Raw genomic sequence first — 19,212 nt, 5'->3', positions numbered from 1 at the left:
GGTGTATTTCTTATCACTGGGCCACCAGGGAAGCCTGCATTGGGACTTTGAAGCCCTCAAAATGGATAATGATCAGTAGGAGAGGGTAAAACAAACTCACTCACAAATGAAACACCAGGCAGAATAATAGAAGTGTCACAAAAAAGTGCCCAGAGCACAAAGCAAAGACCACGAGTGTCATGACAACCTCATCTCATTGTTCTTTGCTCTGCTCTCAAAGCTGGGAAAAGTGTATGGCATGTTTGTGGGCATCCGATAAATGCCAACGGTGTGATTAATAATCAAAATTATCATTTGTCTGAAAACTCTACCCAGCATTTGAGCAAAGTCTGTCTTGACTGTTTCAAATAGACAACAATTTTTAAAAACATAGTAGACTTCCAGATTTAGGGGGAAATTTAGAAAATACCCATTCCAGTCCATCTTAGTTCCCTGATTCCTAGAATGTCGATGTTCACTCTTGTCATCCCCTGTCTGACCACTTCCAACTTGCCTTGATTCATGGACTTAACATTCCAGGTTCTTATGCAATGTTGCCCTTTACAGCATTGAACCTTGCTTCTATCACCAGTCCCATCCACAACTGGGTGTTGTTTTGCTTTGGCTCCATCCCTTCATTCTTTCTGGAGTTATTTCCCCACCGATCTCCAGTAGCATATTTGGCACCTACGACCTGGGGAGTTCATCTTTCAGTGTCCTGTCTTTTTGCCTTTTCTTACTGTTCATGGGGTCCTCAAGGCAAGAATAGTGAAGTGGTTTGCCATTCCCTTCTCCAGTGGACCACATTCTGTCAGACCTCTCCACCATGACCCACATCCATCTGGGTCTTGGGTGGCCCCAGACAGCATGGCTTTGTTTCATTGAGTTAGACAAGGCTGTGGTCCGTGTGATCAGATAGGCTAGTTGTCTGTGATTGTGGTTTCATTCTATCTACCCTCTGATGCCCTCTCTCAGTGCCTACCATCTTACCTGGGTTACTCTTACCTTGGACATGGGGTATCTCTTCACAGCTGCTCCAGCAAAGTGCAGCCGCTACTCCTTACCTTGGACATGGGGTAGCTTCTCTCAGCCGCTGCCCCTGACCCTGGACGTGGAGTAGCTCCTCTTGGCTACACTTGTGCACCGTCACAGGTCAGGAAGCAACAGTTAGAACTAGACATGGAACAACAGACTGATTCCAAATAGGAAAAGGAGTACGTCAAGGCTGTATATTGTCACCCTGCTTGTTTAACTTATATGTAGAGTACATCATGAGAAATTCTGGGCTGGAAGAAGCACAAGCTGGAATCAAGATTGCCAGGAGAAATATCAATAACCTCAGATATGCAGATGACACTACAATTATGGCAGAAAGTAAACAAGAACTAAAGAGCCTCTTGATGAAAGTGAAAGAGGAAAGTGAAAAAGTTGGCTTAAAGCTCAACATTCAGAAAAACTAAGATCATGGCATCCGGTCCCATCACTTCATGGAAAATAGATAGGGAAACAGTGGCTGACTATTATTCTGGGCTCCAAAATCACTGCAGATGGTGATTGCAGCCATGAAATTAAAAGATGCTTACTCCTTGGAAAGAAAGTTATGACCAACCTAGACAGCATATTAAAAAGCAGAGACATTAGTTTGTCAACAAACGTCCGTCTAGTCAAGGCTATGGTTTTTCCAGTAGTCATGTATGGATGTGAGAGTTGGACTATAAAGAAAGCTGAGTGCTGAAGAACTGATGCTTTTGAACTGTGGTGTTGGAGAAGACTCTTGAGAGTCCCTTAGACCGCAAGGAGATCCAACCAGTGCATCCTAAAGGAGATCAGTCTTTCATTGGAGGGACTGATGTTGAAGCTGAAACTCCAATATTTTGGCCACCTGATGAGCTGAGCTGACTCATTTGACAAGACCCTGATGCTGGGAAAGATTGGGGCAGGAGGAGAAGGGGACGACAGAGGATGTGATAGTTGGATGGCATCACCGACTCAGTGGACATGGGTTTGGGTGGGCTCCAGGAGTTGGTGATGGACAGGGAGGCCTGACATGCTGCAGTTCATGGAGTCGCAAAGATTCAGGCACGACTGAGTGACTGAAATGAACTGAACTGAACTGAGAAAATACTACAGAGATTTCCCAAGAGCCCCATATCCAGTTTTCTCTTTTATTAGCATCTTATATTACATGGTACGCTGTCACAATTAGCAACCAATATTGATGTATCATTAAAGTTTATGACTTATCCAGATTTCCTGAGTTTCTAGCAAACATCTCTTCTTTTTTGTTCAGGATCTCACTCAGGGCACCACGTTGCATTCAGTTGTTTGGTCTCCTGATGCTCTTCCTGGTCGTGGCAGTGCCTCCAGACTGCCTTGTTTGTGATGACCTTGGCAGCTTTGAGGTGTGTTGGTCAGGTATGCTGTGAGATGCCGCTCAACTGGAATTTGTCTGATGTTTTCTCCTGTTTACACTGGAGTGATGGGTTTTTGGAAGATCGCACAGGCTAAGTGCCCTTCTCATCACATCTCATGAAGGGCATGTGAAATCAGCATGACCTCACTGTCTCAACCTTAATCATCTCGCTGAGGTCATGCTTGACAGATTTCTCTGCTGAAAAGTTATTCTTTCCTCCATGTTTCCATATTGTGGGCTTTTGGGAAGGAAGTCCCTGTGTGTAGCCAACAGGCAAGTAGAGGGGTTATGCCCCTATCCATGAGGGCAGAGTATATATTGTACATATGTTACTTGAAATTCTTCTGCACAGATCTGTCTCATTTATTTAATCATTAATTTACATCAATATGGGCTGACAGATATTCATTTTGTAACTGGTATTATAATCCAATATTCCCTTATTTATTATGTTGCTTGCATTGTCCCAACTTTAGCCCCTGGGAGTTTTCAGTTGGCTCCTGTGGTATTTGACATACTTTGATCAATGTGATTTTTTTAAATATTTTTTCAAGATATTTTTGATGTGGACCATTTTTAAAGTCTTTATTAAATTTGTTACAATATTGCTCTTGGTTTTTCAGCATGAAGAATGTGGAATCTTAGCTCCCCGACCGGGGATCAAACCTGCACCCCTTGAGCTGGGAGGCAAAGCTTAACCACCAGACCACCAGAGAAGTCCCCATCAGTGTGATTTTTTTGAGCACTCCCTTCTTTTTTGGCATTGCAAGATTCTCTAGGCATGTCTTGTATTGATGCATTACCTATTCCATCCCTAGGATGAGCCACTTTCCCAAGAAGAACAGTGTGGAAACTAAGATCTGGCACTAGGAATGCTCGTTTCTCCTGTGGCCATTGTTTCCAGGCCTTCTCACCTCATCAAGCAAGGAAGTATGAGTATAGATACCAACTGATGTATATGGGTTTATCTATAAATGTTTCCCAGGGTATTGTTTAGTATCTATATTAAGCTACAGTGAGTTCACACTGATGTCTCTAAGCCCTGACCACATGGCTCATTCTGACCTTCCCTATCTGCAATCTCCTGCCCTTGCAGTAAGCCACCTGGTTCCCATCAGCTGAAACCCATTTATATACATTGTGTACAGCTGATACCCATTGTTACGTTTCAGTATAGAGTTAGCATCTCATACCCTCTTGGGAAACAATCAATTGGAGCAGACTTCTTCACCCCCATGCCCATCAGGAAACCTTTTTCCTGTAGCTATAATGCACTTAGATTCTCCTGTAACAGTCTTCATTCCTTTCCAGAGTCCTTTAAAATGATCTCAAACAGGGGCTCTGTATCAATCTAGAGGGGTGGGATGGGGTGGGAGATGGGAGGGAGGTTCAAACAGGAGGGGATATATGTATACCTATGGATGATTCATGTTGAGGTTTGACAGAAAACAACAAAATTCTGTAAAGCAATTATCCTTCAATAAAAAAATAAAAAGAAAAAAAAATAAAATGCAAAAAATAAAATGATTTTTTAAACATTTGCATATTAAGGATTACTCTCTGCTTTGTTAAGTTCTGTCTTTTGACAAATTCAGAATGTCCTGTATCCACCACTACAGTATCACACAACATGGTTTATTCCTCTAAAATACTCAGACATCATCTCTTCCTTCCTCCTCCTCTTGAACCCCTGATTAATATTCTGTCAGTGTGGTTTTGCCTGTTTGTAAAACATTGTATAATGGAAACTGTACAGTCTGTTGTCTTTGCAGACTGGTTCCTTCCACTTAGCATCGGCATTTAAGTTTCTTCCATGACTTTTCACAGCTTGAGAGCTTATTTCTTTTGATCACTGAGTAATATTCCACTGAATGCCACCATCTGTTTGTCCATTCATGTTCTGAGGGACGTCTTGATTGCTTTCAGTTTTCAGTAACTATGCGTAAAGCTCCTATAAACATTAACCACGCCCAAGTGTTTTCCAACAATTGGGTAAATAGGCATATAGTTACTGGGTTGCATGGTAAGACTTTCTCTAGCTACTAGGCTGCCTCTCAAAGTGGCTCTAACATTTTGCATCCCCACCAGGAATGAATGAGAGGTTATGCTATTCTACATCCTTGACACATTTGTCATTGTCTGTTATTTTGGAATTCAGTCATTTTAATTGGTGTGTGGTGGCATCTCCCTGTTTTAACTTGTAATTCCCAGTTGAAAAATGACATTGAGTGTGATATTTTTATATGCTTATTTTCCATCCATATATCTTTACTGTGAAGTGTCTGTTACAATCTTTTACCCATTTTTTAGAATTATTTCCTTATTGTTGTAAGAGTTTTTTACATATTTTGGGTTCAAGTTCTTCATCAGATATGTGGCTTGCAGGTGTCTCTCCCAACACTTGGCTTGTCTTTTTATTATCTTAACAGTAGTTTTCACATAGCACATGGTTTTAATTTTAAGAAAGTTGCTGCTATGTCAAAAAAACTCAATGCCAAATCCAAGGTCTCCCAGCTTTTCTCCAATATTTTCTTCTAGTTTTATGGCAATCTGTTTTATTTTTACCTTTAATCCAGTTTATTTTTAGACCTATGATCCATCCTGAGTTAATTTTTGTGAAAGATGTAATGTAAGCTCTGTGTCTAGACTTATTTACTTTTTTATTTTTTTTTATTTTTATTTTTATTTTTATTTATAAATTTATTTATTTTAGTTGGGGGCCAATCACTTCACAACATTGCAATAGTTTTTGCCATACATTGACATGAATCAGCCATTACTTTTTTAATTTGCACATACAGACATCCAATTGTTCCAGCACTATTTGTTGGAATGTCTAGCCTCTCTCCATCACATTGCCTTTGCTTCTCTGCTAAAGATCAGTTGACCGTATTTTGTAGGTCTCTTTCTGGGCTCTCCTATCTGTGTCACTGGCCCCGCATCTGTACTTCCATCAACACTACTCTGTCTTGATCTTTGTAGCTTATGGAACAACAGAGAGTGGGTACATCAGGTCTCATCTCTCTTCTTCCTCATCACTGCGTGTAGGAAGCAGAAGTGTAGGTCTTCTGCTTTCTACATAAACTTTAAAATCAGTTTGCCAGTTTTTACAAAATAAAGAAGTATAAATTAACAGTTGAATAAGGAAAGAAAGATGGGGAAGAAGATGGGAGGAAGGAAAGATAAATGTCCAGTGCAGAAGAAATGACATAGAGATAGATTGATGATAGATAAATATGTAGAGAGATGGAGATATTTCACCCTCAGGTAAGTACAGCATAACCCCTTACTCCTTAGGTATGAGCCGTGCATAGTGACTGTCTTCTAAAGACTATGAAAAGCTGGAGGAAGAGTAATTTTGTGATGGAGAAACCCAGCGAACACTACCTAAAACCCAACGAACACTACCAAGGTTAACATAGAGAGTAATAAGTCAGGTTGACAGCACGTGCACTTGATAAGATGTGATGAGAATGACATTTTACCTCTGTGGTCTTCTTTCTCAAGACCCATAACCCCATTTTCACCCTGTGAAAACAAAAGCAGCAGACAGACTCAGACTGAAGGACTTTCTATAAAATACCTGACCAGCATTTCTCACACTGTCAAGCTAATAAAAAATAAGTCTGAGAAACTATCTGTCTAAAGGAACTTAAGGAGCTATGATGCCTAAATGTAATGTGTTGTCCTAGATGGTACCTTGACACAGAAAGAAGGACATTGGGTCAAAATCAAGGAACTCTAGCTAAAATCTGGGTATAAATTGATGCTATAAATGCGTCAATACCAGTCGGCTAGTTGTGATAAAACAAACTGATGGAAGAGGTTAACTAGGAGTGGGATGTATGAGAACTTTTCTACTATCTTTGTCATTTTTCTGTAAATACAAAAGCATCATAAAATGAAGACTTTATTGAATAATAAATGGATGAGCAGCTGAGACTCAATTCTGCTGTGAATTCTAGGACTGAGTAGAGAACACAGCTCAGAATGACAATGACGTCACCTGAGGGATTAGGAAGCTGGGATGTTCACCCTCCAATTCACACCAGTTGTGGCTGAGGGCTACTCCTTAAAACCCCATGCATATGGGGCACGCAGGCAGGGGTCAACAATCTCAGCACCCACCTGCCAAGAGAGGACCTAGGTTCTTTTTTTTAATCAAGGGGCAGCCTTGCTGTTTCTAAAATCTCTATAGGGAAGAACTTCCTGAAGATAAAACAAAACAAACAAACAAAAAAAGCACGTTAAGAAAGAGCACATCCATTGAGAAAAGGTGAACAGAATTATACATCAAGGTTTACAACTTGTGGAAACCTTATTGTCATGTTAATTTCAAACCCGAGTTGTTCAACTATCTCCTAGGAATTTGAAATAACTCTTGTGCCCCCTTAGCAAACAACTGGCCTTCCTACCCCACCCAGGGCTGGGGAATGACAGCCTTCCAGCACAGCTGAGGAGCTTTCCAGAGGGGAGCTAGATCCCACCCCTGTGACCACCTGGCATCTTTACCTGCTCAAGCAGGGGCTTCCCAGAGTGACTAATGGGTTCCCAGCCATCACAGGACAACATTTAGAACAGCGGAGGTGACCTCCCTGCTTTGTTTTACAGGAATAGCACTGACCGGCCTGCTTCTGAGCAAATCTTAGCAAGGCCGTGGTGAAAAGGGCACCTCTAGCTCTTTGGGAACATCCTCGTGGAGGGAAGAGCAGCCCCGCTCTCAGGGAAATGTCAAGTGACTGTTTTGAAAGTAAAATGGAAGCAAACTTTAATTCTCAGGAAAATGAGAAATTTGGTGTGAAAATGCTATTTTCTTCAGAATAGGCAAGTCTTTCCCCCTAAAACGCCTACTTGATCTGAATCCATGTGACAGCAAGCCTGGTCATCCAGCCATCGAAGCAGTTTCCTCCCAAACCATCACTTTCTGCTCCCTTTTAAATTTTCTAGCTTTATTCCTCTTCTGTGTATGTGTGTGTTAATCGCTCATTTGTGTCCAAACCTTTTGCAACCCCATGGACTGTGACTCGCCAGGCTCCTCTGTCCTTTGCTATCTCCCAGAATTTGACCAAATTCATGTCCATTGGGTCAGTGATGCTATCTAACCACCTCACCCTCTTCCACCCTCTTCTCCTTTTGCCTTCAATCTTTCCCAGCATCAGGGTCTTTTCCAATGAGTTGTCTCTTTGTATTGGGTGGCCAAAGTATTGGAGCTTCAACATCAGTCCTTCCAATGAATATTCAGGGTTGATTTTCTTTACTATTGACTAGTTTGATCTCCTTGCAGTCCAAAAGACTCTCAAGAGTCTTCTCTAGCACCATAATTCAAAAGCATCAAGAAAACATCAAGCTTCGGTGCTCAGCATTCTTAATGGTCCAGCTCTCATATCTGTACATCACTCCTGGAAAGACTAGCCCTGACTATACAGACCTTTGTCAGCATAGTGATATCTCTGCTTTTTAATACGCTGCCTAGGTTTGTCATAGCTTTCAAGGGCCCTCCAAAATTCCCCTCATGTCATGTCAGCACCACACTGTCACCTGAACATGGCTCCTGACTTCCTCATGGCATTGATTCTTCTCTGAGCTCCCAGGTTATCCCTTATCAGGTCCAACATATCTCTGAATTACCCAATCCATAACACATCTGAACTCTTCTCAGCTGGATCCTGCAGGCTGTTTTCCCTTCCTTTGGTGACTGTGCTCACATTAGTCTTACCTGCAGAAAACCCCACCCTCCACCATCCATGTGCACCTGCCCTTCCTCCAGGTTCAGCTCCATCCTTCCCTAATCAGCCCTCCTCCACACAGCGACTCTTAGCCTCCAAGCTTCTATGGAACTGACTTGGCACCAAAAGTCTTGACACCAGTGACCCATGGGTCTTTCCTTTAACTTATTGACTTGATTTTGATCTCTGGAGGTAAATATGGGGAGAAGAATTCTTAGATCACCTTTGAGCTTACTGGTAACAGTCAAGTGTCTGACACTCATGAGCAGTGGTTCAAAGGGCAGGTGTCATTGATGTCTCTGGTGAAATTATTTCATATGCCTAAATCTTGAGTCTCAATCAATTATAAGCTCCTTAAGTTGGTCATTCTGTGATACATATGTTTTCCTCCTTCCATCTCAACTTGGATTCATTAATCTAAACTTAAAGTGACTTATGAGGTTCAAATTCATACATATTTGGGGAGTTCATGAACCAACACCACTGCACCCACTCAATCAGCTGAGAACGTGCCTGTATCTGCTGGTGGCTTACAGATGGTGAGGTTTGCCTCGAGAAATACAGGACGCAAACCACTTTCCATTCTGGTCTTTGAACCCTTGGCTCTGTAGACGTTCATCTCCTGCCACATCACATTTTATTATCGACCCTCGAGCCAATTTTCTTTAGAATCACAGAATAAATCAAGAGGGAATGAGCATGCGCACTTGATCCTTCTGGCATATAATTTGAGCTCTTCTGGTAACATATGAACTGAAGTTGTCCTCTGTGCCTTGGACTAAATCCAGCAACATCAGTGGTCAATGAGATTTTATTTTTATAATAGAGTAAAATAAAATGCAACTGACTCTATGCTTTATGGAAAGGAAGGTTTTAATGGAAGAAAAATCATCACCATCACCATCACCATCTCTAGCAGATTCTTAAAGCTCTCATGGTTTAGGAAAATGTGATTCATGATGATGTATTAAATATTAAAACCAATGTAAGACTTAATCCAAATTTATGGGGCAGCTTTGCTTAATTTACTGTCTTTTGCACAATTTCCTTTACAGATAACTTTTCGCACACTGCATCAATTATAAAACAGTGTCCATATCCTTGCACTGTTTGCACCTAGACCAGGATTAAAACTGAACTTGGTAACACTTAATTCTCTCCATAATCATGTCTCTTTCTTTCTTCCTCCATCACTTCAATGGGGCTACCTGGTAATTCTGTCATGATTTTATGGATTCCTGTTTGGAAGCTGGAGACATTTTTCAAGGGTCAACAGAGTGTTTCACTTAATATCTGGCTTACCCTTGAACACATTTTTGTGGTAAAAGTGTAAGTACTCATCAAGGCTGTGTTCCTAAGAAGACTCACAGAGAAGATAGCAGAGAAATGAGAATCTGATCCTTCTCAAAGTCTTCAAGACCTGTGCTTCTATTAACAAACCAAATTCAGTTCCATTTCAAATTTTCTTTGTCTCAGGTCCATGTGTCAGGCTCCAGGAGGATGGAGGAGAGACACAATCCCAAGGGTCTCTCTGTTGGGAAGTGATGACACTCACTTGAACTTGTCCTCTTATTTAGAAGATTGTAAGATGCCGGAAGACAGGAATTCTCCTTGACTTGGGTTTTCCAGTGGGATTTTCTTATCAGCTGGGATAACAGCTGCTGGAAGAGGGTAATGATGAGCATTACTGATGCTCTGATGAGCATTATGATGCTCTAATGAGCATTTTCAGAGCATGAGCTATGATGGGGTTCAGCCGCCCTATAGACTTAGCCAGACACCAAAGGAAACAGAGGGTCACAGGACCGGGAGGAGGTCCCAGAGAGATGGAGAGCCACTGAGACAGTCTTGAGTGAGAGTGAAAGGAACCGAAGCTGAGCCCAGAGGGAGCCGAGGGCTCCGCAAGGCTGTGGTGGTGGTGGCCAGGGTGGGAGGTGGCGGGGGTGGCCCAGCCGGCCATCAGCTCACCTGCAGACTTGGTGTGAGAGAGATCAGGTCAGGTGGCTCTGGTTATGGGAGAAAGAGCAGAAACGGGGTGGGGGTGGCCCTAGGACGAAGCAGAGGGAGAAGTGGGTGCGGGCTGACCCCTCCTCAAGCCTCAGGTGGGGGTGAGCTCAGCATGTCCCGGAAGCACCCTTTCCAGGGTGACTCTGCAGGAGGTCAGCAGCCAGAACTCCCAAGGCCCCCTGGATTTCGGGTCCCTCCTTCTCGTATCCGTTCCCATCCACCCTGACCCTGAACATGTCTCAGATGCTGTCCTCATTGTCCCTCCTGAGGCAGGAAGACCCGCAGGTGCAGGAAGCTGAGCCCCGCCCTGGAGGCCGAGGAGCAACTGGCCTCTTTCCAGGAACTGAGAACACCACTTGGTCTTGTGTTCGCTTGTTTTTGTTCCTCTTAAGAAAGTGGAGCTCTTCTTGGAACACTTTTTTTTCCCCATTTACAGTGAAGTCCAGGGATTGTAGGCCTGGCCTCCAGGCCAGCCATCTGAGTCCTAATTCAGCTCTGCTGCTGATCAGCTGTGACGTGCGTTGGGGACTCATCTACCATCTCCTGTTCACATGGTGCGGGGGTCACAGTGAGTCCTACTTGACAAGGGTTTCATGAGATTTAAAGTGTGAACCTAAACACACTTTAAAGAGTGCCTGATGTAAAACCAGCTGGGCAGGAGTGTCTGCAATGGTGATTTTCATGAGCTCAGGGACCAGCTCTGAGGTCTCTGTGTCAGCCACTCCACCTCATGGTGTCATCCACGCCCGTGTCACACACAGAGCAGCACATGTGTGTGAGACGGAGCAGGGCTGAGAGAATGAGACACCCCCCGCAATAAGACTCTCCTGTCAGAGGAGAGGATGTCCACGCATATAGGCATGTTGAGGTCCCTTCATCCCAGCTCCACGTGTGAGGAGGGCTCTGTGGACATGCGTGAATCGGGGGAAGTACAGTGTCCTTCACAAACAAACCAGAATCAGGCCTCTTCTCTCCCCCCTCCCCCTGATCTGCTTCTCCACAAACCCCCTTCTCTTCTTCTCAGGACTCATAAGCCTTCCCACAGAGATGAGATAACACAGGGGTGAGCTAGAAGCAGTGCTGGGCGGCCTTCTCCACGCATCCCCACATATCAGGGACCACCTGCAAGCCAACTGCTTGACAAACTGTTGCTCTGGTTTTGTCTCTAATCAGATTGTACTTCTCGCCTCTATTCCCCAAAGGACTACGATTCATGAGCTTCCTGATAGAATAGGATAATCCTTTCATATTGATTCAAAGTAGGAAAACAGAGAATGGAGGACTTCTCACACCCAAGCCAGAGAAGTTAAAGGAAGGAGGAAGTAGTAGGTGCAAGGAGGATGTTCCTAGGTGTTGTTGCACATTCCCTCTTGCATGGTGCTCGCATCTGCGCCCTGATCTGAGGCCCAATTCCAGCTTCATTAACCTTCCATGAACAACTCACAGGAATAATAATCTATCCTATCACTGGAGCCCAGAGTATCTGAGCCCTCAGCACACAATCTAAGAAATGCCTTGCATGCATGGCTGACCAGATTTTAGGCTCTTCAGGATAGGAATAAAGATTTCTTTTATATGGTCTAGTGATAAAGAACCCACCTGTAAATGGAGGAGACACAAGAGATGCTGGTTCAGTCCCTGGGTTGGGAAGATCCCCTGGAGAAGGAAATGACAAACCCACTCCAGTATTCATGCCTGGGAAATCCCATGGACAGAGGAGTCTGGTGGGTTATCGTCCATTGGGTCACAAAGAGTCAGACATGACTGAGTACAGCAACAACAATAATAACAAATTATATTTAGCCTAAGAATTTTCAAGGAGACGGCCCTCTCAACACCTCATAATTTTGCATTCTTTTTCTTTTTTTAAAAGAAACATGTATGTATTTATGTGGCTGTTCTGGGTTTTATTTGCAGAATACAAACTGTTAGTTATGGCACATGGGATCTAGTTCTCTGACCAGGGATCGAACCCAGGCCCCCTGCATTGGGAGTATGGAGTCTCAGCCACTGGATCACCGGGGGAGTCCCCTCCATGAACTTTATTAATGGATTTCCATCAAGGAGGAAATAATTAAACAGAGAAAATGGCTTTGGCTTTTTCCTTTCTCACTGCAGATTATATTCTGTACTGGATTATTAAACCCTGTATGAACTGTTACAGCATATGGTTTATGTTGTATATCCTGGTGAAAAACAATTCAGGGGGTAATGGGTGCTGTTGGACCCCATCCAGACCACTATAATGGGCTAGTGCACACCCCAGTGCTGGAACTGTGGCTGCTGACGGCCTCAGACACCCCCATCTCAGAAGGCTTGGTCTTGGCAATGGCAGCTACCTGACATGGACCTCCTTGCCTCCCAGGAGTGGAGATAACTGGCTGACAGGTGGTCCCTGACCATGGGCCAGGTCCAGGGTGCATGTCCTGCTTGAAGGCTCGGGTGAGAGCAGACTGTCTCCAGAGTCTCCAACTAAGACCACATTCCCATCTGTGCCTTGTCCAGCCCTTCTGACTCCACTCCTCACCTTCCTGACTGCCCTGAGGATAGGCTCCAAGATGAACAGACCTGGAATCTGGACTGGTTTCTAGCCCTGAGTAGCTCTGTAATCTTGAGTAGATCTGTCAAACTGGAAGAATATTCTTATTTCACATTTGTATAATATTCATAATCTCTGAACCTGCATCTCTTGTGTTTCCTGTGTTGGCAGGCAGATTCTTTCCTGGTGGCTCAGAGGTAAAGAGTCTACCTGCCAGTACAGGAGATGCAAGAGATGAAAGTTCGATCCCTAGGTCAGGAAGATCTCCTGGAGAAGGAAATGGCAACCCACTCCAGTACTCTTGCCTGGAGAATCCCATAGACAGAGGAGCCTGGTGGGTCACAGTTCATGGGACAGCACAGAGTTGGGCACAATTGAGCAACTAAGCACTCACTGAACTTTCTGCACACATCCTACCTCCCTGGTTATCACAATGACCCTGGGGGTAAACAAAGCAGGAAAATCACTACCTCCAGTACAGAGAGGTCACAGGACCTTGGGCTGGCCACTGTGGAGCTGGGGGTCTACCTCCAGCCTCTAGCTGCAAGTCCAAGGTGCCCACCTCCTACTATTGGGGGTCCTGAGAGTCCTGGATGGCCAACCTCAGCACATGAGACACACTGCATAGCAGAAGCATTGGCATAAAATTTTAAATACATGGTAACAAAAGCAGAGGCATAACTGCAGATCTTGAGGGAAGAGCTTCAAAGAAAGAATCCAATGTGAAGAGGATAGGAACCCAAGGGCTGCAGGCTCTGTGCCACACCGCACCCCTACCATGTCCTGAAAAGGTTCCTCCTGCTCACTTTCCCAGATGAAAGATCCTGAAAATTATATAAACGATCAGCTTGGTGATGATGGAAACGTCTCTGGCACTTGCTTCTCTCCTGAGCTCCCTAAAAAAATACCTTGAAGCAAAGAGATCCAAATTTGGGTAATTACCCACAAGGCCGAAAGGGATCCTCTGCCAATCCACCCCCAGCTTTCAGAAGAGGCCAAGGAGGATTCAGTCAGGGCATCTCGAGCCTTTGTAAATGTGCCTCTCCCTCTCCAGGCACTTCTGTGTTTCCTGTTGTTTCCAGGACTGGCCCTAACTCACGTCATTAACAGCCTGACTCTAATGAGGCCACAGACAGACAGACGTCTCACTCCTGGGCTCGGAGGTTGTTTCTGAGGGAGCAAGGCCTGCCACAGCATCCTCGATCCTGGCCCTCCTTCCTCCTCCCACTCCTTCCTCCCACAGCATCAGTATTTTCTTCAGCATCCCTTTCACTATCATCCTCTTACTCTATTTTTCTGAAGGGTCATATATGGTCATTCCAATCACCCTTTATTGTTGATTAAATTGCATCTATTTTTCAGAAGATTGATCTGCTATTCCAGTCATACAACCACCAAGTAGATGCATCTCGGGTCACATTGGGTCCCCACTTCCATGCAGGTGCTTAATTTTGCAGCTGCTGGGACCCTCCCCCAGTTGTGCCGGAGAACATGCCCCTAGGCTGGGAAACAGCTAGTGCTGGCTGGAGACAGGCTGGTGACGCCAGTGAGCAGCTTGAACATGGTTCCTTTCCAGCTCTTCTACAAACACTTTGCCAAGAGCCCCACGTTCCCTCACAGTTAGGAGCTCCCCCAAAAGGAAATCAATCCTGAATATTCACTGGAAGGACTGATGCAGAAGCTGAATGCCAATACTTCGGCCACTTGATGTGAAGAGCCAACTGATTGGAAAAGGCCATGACACTGGGAAAGATTGAAGGTAAAAGGAGAAGGGGGCGACAGAGGATGAGATGGTTGGATAGCATCTCCGATTCAATGGACATGAATATAAGCAAACTCTGGGAGATGGTGAAGGACAAGGAAGCCTGGCATGCTACAGTCCATGGGATTGTAAAGAGTCAGATATGACTGAGCGACTGAACAACAACCTAGGCACAGGAGCCCCACACACACCTTGCCTGGCATCTCTACAATGTTAATCCACACGAATCCTCTGATACATCCAGCCCTTTGCAAGGACTCTCTCCTGGCAACTGTCCACTGGGGAAGTTTAGGCAGCATCCTTACAGCCACGAGATGCAGAATAATCCCTCAGAGCTTGTCAGTAATGGACTGGAGAAGTGCAGCTGTGAACATGGACACTCCACGCAGCCCTTAGCAATGAAAAGAGGTATTGACACGGGATATGGGATACTCTCCAGGCCAGGTTTTGAAAAAAAGAAAAATATATATAGACATTCATTTCTAGAAAGAACCACTAAAACAAACCAAAAACACCCAAGCTCTTAATAAGAGTCCCACTTAAGGAAAAGGATTTTAGGCAAGCAGAGGACACGAACTTTGCATTGTGTGTCTTATATGTGCTTGTCTTTCTGGGTAAGTAGTTCCGTTACTGTTTCACAATGGTGACAAGTAGGACAACTGGATTACAAACAGTTTATCGTGTGTTTTCTTCTGTCACAATAAAACAAGGGTAAAATGCCCTGATAAAATGATTCTCTTTGTTTGATCTCTAACCACTGCTCCTCGCATACAGGCAGGTGGCTTCAGCCTGGAGGTGCAGGACTGGATGGGCAGGTCAAGCCCTTCACTTTGATGTTAAATTCCATTATGAGCTGCCTCACAGCAGTGCGACAGGCAGGGTAGTCCCCTTGGCATAACCTGTGTTCCTGATCCTAACTCAAGAACCACATCTGCCTGGAGCTATAAGAGCGAGTTGCTGGCATTTGAAAGGTTAGATACTTAACTGCATTGCCTTGTGAAACTCACATTTCCAAATGATTCACATTTTAACCATGTACAGAAGTTCCATCTTAAACCCATTTTCACATTTGTCTTGATGGTCAAGATAATTTTTCAGGCAATCTCAGTGTCAGTTGTAACATGGATGCCTCTGCAAAAGTGAAAGGAGAGAAAAAAAATCTTTAAGGGAAGAGAACGTTTCAGAGATGAGAAAGAAAGGCATATCACTCAGGAAAGGAAGGTTCACAGATTCCCATTTATCACATCCTCACTGCACACCTTCCATGAGCTTCTCCGCACTTGGAAGATGTCTTAGAAACATACAGGGATCACTGTAGCTTTGTGTGGGTCTCATGAGAGCAGCAGGGATTCTCGAAGGACCAGGAGAGTTCCTCTGTGCTAATGTGCATGAGCCACCACAAAGCCCCTCATTATTTAATTTACAGATTAAAACAGAGACCCTAAATTAAATCTGCATTGCAGGCCCAAGACATAAATTAAATATGTGTTGTAGGCTGGAGACTCTGATTAAGTGATTTGTCATAATTGAAAATTGTGTGGGGACTTCCCTGGTGGCTCAGTGGTAAACAGTCCACCTACCAATGTAGGGAATCCGGGTGTGATCCCTGGTCCGGGAAGATTCCACCTGCCGCAGAGCAACTGAACCTGTGCTCTAGAGCCTGAGAGCCGCATTACTGAGCCCACCTGCTGCAACGACTGAAGCCCAGGTGCCCTAGAGCCCCTGTTCCACAACAAAAGAAGCCACTGTAATGAGAAGTCGGGCACCGCAACTACAGTAGTCCCTGCTTGCCACAACTAGAGAAAACACCCTCACAGCAATGAAGACCCAGCACAGTCAAAAATAAATAAATAAAATTATTTTAGAAAGAAAGAAAATTGGCCGTATGGTGTGACATCCCATAACGGATCCCCCGAAAGTTACACATCCCCATCACACCTGTCAATTTTGAACAGCACAGCATGACAAGATGAAGGATTTTTTTTTTTTCTCAACTTGGAAAAGACCATAGCAAGAGTGGCTTAAGGCACTGGGGTCTGACTTTGTAGATTTGACGAGTTTGGATATTTTGGGAAAATAAATACAATTGAAGATGTGTTTCCACTCTGAAGATAAGCCCTGAAGAACCATCTCCTTTAACCACTTCTGTGCTTAAAACCCTACCCAGACTCTGATGGGATCATGGTCTACACTACTGGGTGCTACGTGTCTGACTTCCCAGTTGTCTGCAAGTTCCATGAAGTCAGGAACCTCCCCAATCAGCAAATGAGGATCCCCCGTGCCTGGCACATCCGTGCTTAATTATAAATAGAGAGAAGGATATAATGTGGATCCGGGTTTGATACAGATTCAGATACTGATGTGGATAAAGATATGGATACAGATACCTAGTATAGATCAGGTATGGGTATGAATCCAGAAAAAGATATATGTACACAGATGTTGCAGCTTGAATGAACGAGTGAAGGAGTGAGTGAATGAGCACCCCTCACTGTGCACCTGCTTCCACACCTCCTCTCACATCCATCCCCACAGGGGCCTTGCCTAGAGATCCATCAGGAAGCCTCTATTTCCTTCTTTCTAAGGAGGGTGCTACCCCTTCTTAGAGGGTAGATGGGCTATGAGGTGAGCACAGAAAATACGTCAGCTGCCCTTATGATTCACTGGGCTTCCCTGCTGGCTCAGATGGTAAAGAATCTGCCTGCAATGCAGGAGACCCAGGTTCCATCCCTGGGCCAGGAAGATCCCCTGGTGGAAAGAATGGCTACCCACTCTAGTATTCTGCCTAGAGAATCCCATGGACAGAAGAGTCTGGCAGGCTACAGTCCATGGGGTCACAAAGGGTTGGACAGGAGTGAGTGACTAACACTTCCACTTTCACCCCAAACCTGCCACATCATAAAAATTCCCAGAAATGTGGAATGAAAGGTAGGCTCCAGAGCCCCCGACCCAGACTGATTCAGACTCTCCAGGGAGGGACCCACACATGTCTCACCTGCATTGCAAATGATTCTCATAATAACGTGAGTTTGGGACACACTGACCTGGCTCTTCATAGCTCAAGACCACTGGGAGGATGGGCTCCGGACCAAGAAACTGCCTGTGATTGGGGTGGTCTGAGAGTCTTCCTGATCTGCGTGCCCTTCACTCACCTCGCTGGGACAGGGGAAAGGAATCAGTTAGCATGAGCAGAAATGAGGACTGCCTTTGGAATAGAAATGACCTGCTCCAAACCTCCTCTTTCTTTCCCAATTAAGCCTCTCCATGTGGAGGCTGCTGGATCACTGGGCAGTGGAATGAGACAGAGCAGAAGCAGGCTGCCCGGAAATCTGCTGCGCTTCACTGTGGTGACTGCACACTCCCTCCAGCTGTAGCTGGCTTACCTGCAAAAATCATTAAATTCAAAATCACCATGTGTGTGTATATATATATAAACAGGCACACAAATACCTGCTTATAGCCAGCAGCAGAGCTAATCACATGCACTACACATTTCATGCAATTTCATACAACTATGAATCTCACAAGGATGCCAATAAAGAGAAAGCCAGGAGCCTGGGGGGAGAGGGGTTACGGGGAGGCATCACAGGGTAAGGAAGCCTCTGGTTCTTCCTAAGAACGTTTAAACCCCAGGAAACGTCCCAGAGGCCCTCAGCCATCACTTACCAGAGTGACATGCGTAACGGGAGAAATCACAGGGAGTAGGCATTTATAAAGGAGTGATCTGGGGTCCGGAGGCACCACGGAGACGAGATGGAGCAAAACCCCAACTGGTCCCCAGACTCCCCACCTAGAGCCCGCCAGCCCTTCCCCCACCCAGGTGGGCGTGCACAGAGCTCCTGAAGGTAGGGCTCTGAACATCCGCCACAGTCAGGTGCTCCTGCTGTCTGAAGCACGTCGGCGAGTTGATTCTGCAAAGGGCCAGAGAGGAAACGATTTAGGCTTTCCCGGCCAGCTGTCCCAGCCGGAACTGCTCAGCGCTGCCTGGGGAGCAGCAGATGATTCCTACACACAAGGGCATGGCCACATTCTAATAAAATCTTGTCTGCAAAACAAGCATTGGGTGGATTTTATCGGAGCATCAACGTTTGCCAAGTCCTGGTCTAAGGGAGCATTGGAAGGGTGCTCTAGAAACACACGATCATGTTGACTGTGGGATGCGGAGGCAAGTGGAAAAACCATGACATCCCGAAGACGACCTCAGTGGGATTCATGGAGCCAGTTAAAGGAGTGACTTCCCAGACCTCTGTCTGAGGCAAAAGTCAACATGGAAGATGACATAGGGACAGCCAGCCAGCTCTGAAACTCTCACTGCACAAATACAGAAGCCCACAGGGATGGTTATTCATCAGTTAACGGGCTGAAAGTGAAAGCGTTAGTCACTCAGTCATGTCTGACTCTGTGACCCCATGAACTGTAGCCAGGGTTCATTTGTCTATGGAATTCTCCTGGCAAGAATACTGGAGTGAGTTGCCATTCCCTTCTTCCAGGGGATCTTCCTGACCCAGGAATCAAATCTGAATCTCCTGCACTGCAAGCAGATTCTTTATTGTCTGAGCCACCAGGGTTAATGGACTAGTCCTTTGGAAATATAAATGATAGGGGTTCTCTGAAGCATGAATTTTAAGAGCTCCAGAAATGCCCTCTGAAACTTTACTCAGTACTCCTGGGTTGCCTTGAATCTGCTCCATGTCTGTGTTTTCATTTCTAGGTACATGTGTACTTAGTTGTGTCCAACTCTTTGTGACCCCATGAACTGTAGCCCACCAGGCTCCTCTGTCCATTG

The 19,212-nt window shown here is 45.0% G+C and overlaps 1 long non-coding RNA gene across 1 annotated transcript in view; it reads right to left on the bottom strand.

The window, feature by feature from the left end:
• Positions 1–9,120: 9,120 nt before the first annotated feature.
• The window catches only part of LOC145533346 (uncharacterized), a 34,142-nt gene continuing 24,050 nt past the window's right edge, over positions 9,121–19,212 (bottom strand). Inside the window, exons 3-10 of the long non-coding RNA XR_014074010.1 lie at positions 18,093–18,337; positions 17,661–17,809; positions 17,471–17,582; positions 15,434–15,557; positions 14,618–14,817; positions 11,725–11,781; positions 10,087–10,165; positions 9,121–9,779 (exon numbers count right to left, since the gene is read on the bottom strand). This is a non-coding gene — a long non-coding RNA (uncharacterized LOC145533346). The remainder of the gene's footprint in view (positions 9,780–10,086; positions 10,166–11,724; positions 11,782–14,617; positions 14,818–15,433; positions 15,558–17,470; positions 17,583–17,660; positions 17,810–18,092; positions 18,338–19,212) is intronic.

The sequence above is a fragment of the Giraffa tippelskirchi genome, chromosome 13 (genome assembly GCF_054371585.1).
Source record: "Giraffa tippelskirchi isolate mGirTip1 chromosome 13, T2T-mGirTip1v1.2.pri, whole genome shotgun sequence".
Classification (NCBI taxonomy): Eukaryota; Metazoa; Chordata; class Mammalia; order Artiodactyla; family Giraffidae; genus Giraffa; species Giraffa tippelskirchi.
This window is presented reverse-complemented; position numbering and strand designations above follow the sequence as displayed.